Raw genomic sequence first — 2,095 nt, forward strand, 5'->3', positions numbered from 1 at the left:
GGGGCTGCGGAGGAGCCTGAGCGCACGGCGGTGCGGGGACGTGCGGCGGCGGCGAGACCGAGCCGCGCCGCGTGCGAGGAAAAGCCGTCCTTATACTGACACCAAATGTCTTCGGGGAAAGCTGCAGGCGCGGGACGCTGGCGGGGGGGAGGGGGAGGAGTGGAGGCGACAGACAGACTGACGACGACGGCGCTGGCGGGTGCGCCCCCACCCCTCTGAGCAGGGCAGGACGCCCCCAACCTTGAAGCCACCTCCTGGAAATTCACAGTCGTGCCCAGGGGAGGGTCCTGGGCCCCGCCAGCAGAGGGGCTGCGTCATGCGTAAGAAGAGGGCACCCCATGACTGACCACCCCGGTGTGTACCAGGCGCAAGGTTGGCCACGTTGCTGCTGGATTCTCACTGAGGAGCTGGGACCTGTGGGCTTGGGGTTGCCCCCTGCTGCCTACGCCCATTTAAGGCCACCCAGCCCTTTGACGGTGGAGCTGGGCTAGAACCCACCCTGAGGTCGGTCCAGCTCCTGCAGCCTCTGCACACCCTCTTCTTCAAGGTTTGCTTAAAAGGCCACTCCCTCCAGTGAGGCCGCCTGCTGGGACAGAGCCTCTTCATCCAGGGGCCCCAGGAGTCAGGCTCCTTCCAGAAGTCTCTCCCGGCTCCCCTGAACCCCATCCTCTTCCCACCTCCTGTGCAGGGGCCTGGAGGCAGTGCCTAGGCTTAGCTCGACTTTTAATTACTCATTGAAGCTCTTTCAAACAGATAAAAAGCACAACACTCCTCCCTCCAAATACAGGTCAGAATTCTCACTTTGCTCAACTCAAGTAGAATCTAAGAAGCTCCTATCACAGTCACTATGAGTCACATAAACCGAGGTGACGGCACTGAACAAGTGTGCTCGGCTTCTCTCTGAATCTCCTGGAGGATCATCCTTTCACGCCCATCTTGTTGATGAAGAAACTGAGGCCCTGAGATGAGCTGCCTGGAAAAGGTCATTGAGCAGGATATGTGTTCAGGCCTTCCTGTCCCTGACAGTGGGACCACCCCTGATCAGCATCCCCTGACACTCCACCTCCCAGGAAGAGGACACCAGGCGGAGGACTAGGTGTGGTGATGAAGACTTTTCAAGGCCGCCTGGTGTGGGAACAGGCCCTGCTTTGGGGAAGGACACTCTCAGCTCCCAGTTCTCCCACTTCCGTTCCCAACTGAGGACTGCGTGCAGCCTCTTCACTTTTCTAAGTCTCAAGTTCATCATCAGTGAACTGGGCTTACAAATAAATCCGCGTTAGGCAGGATTCAAACAGTCCATCAAAGGCTTAGCCCAGGGCCTGACACAAAGCAGGCCCTCTACAAATAGTCCTCCCTTCTGACCTCTGACTCTGAGAGACAAGACAAACCTTTGTCAGCAAACCACAGCACAAGGCCCTCTAAGCCCCGTAGACCAAGCAGGCGAGACAGCATTGCGGTGGGATGGTTTTGCTCCAGATCGGAGTGGGCCTCGGCTCAGGTCTTTGGAGAAGGCTTCTATCAAAAGCAGGAGACTAGAAATGGACTTGAAGATGAGGAGACCAATGGTAACCAGCAAGAAGAAAGGCAATGTCCAAAGTGTGGGGATGGGAATAAGGGTGGCGTGGGCAGATACCCTGCACCCTGGGCAGCTGAGTGCGTGGCTGGAAGACCTCCAGCAGAGGAGGAGGCATCAGGGAGAAGGCACCAACCATCCTTACTACCGCCCCCCCCTTACCCTTTATCAATGCGTTCATAGAGTTCAAAAGGCTGGGCAGGTCCTGGAGAAACCACCAGACAGCCTACCGGGGGCTGGTTGCTTCCAACTACCATGTCATAAAGTGGTCCCCAGACCCTATTTACTTACTACCTGTGGGGATGAAAGTCTCACTATCTGTCAGGACAGCGCCTTTCCTCTCTGATCACTCAACCTTCTTTTTTCTATTTAAGCCAAAATGTACCCCCCTCCACGGTCCTAGTCCCATTCCGGCCCTGGGAGAGTCAACGCCCCTCTAATCCCCTTCAAGCAGCCATAATGGCTGAAAGTCCTACTTGATATCTAACCTATCTGGTTTATGCTTCATCTGAAGCCTGGGTT

This window comes from Elephantulus edwardii, unplaced genomic scaffold (genome assembly GCF_000299155.1).
Source record: "Elephantulus edwardii isolate Elephantulus edwardi_28Jun2011 unplaced genomic scaffold, EleEdw1.0 scaffold00086, whole genome shotgun sequence".
In the NCBI taxonomy this organism is placed as follows: domain Eukaryota; kingdom Metazoa; phylum Chordata; class Mammalia; order Macroscelidea; family Macroscelididae; genus Elephantulus; species Elephantulus edwardii.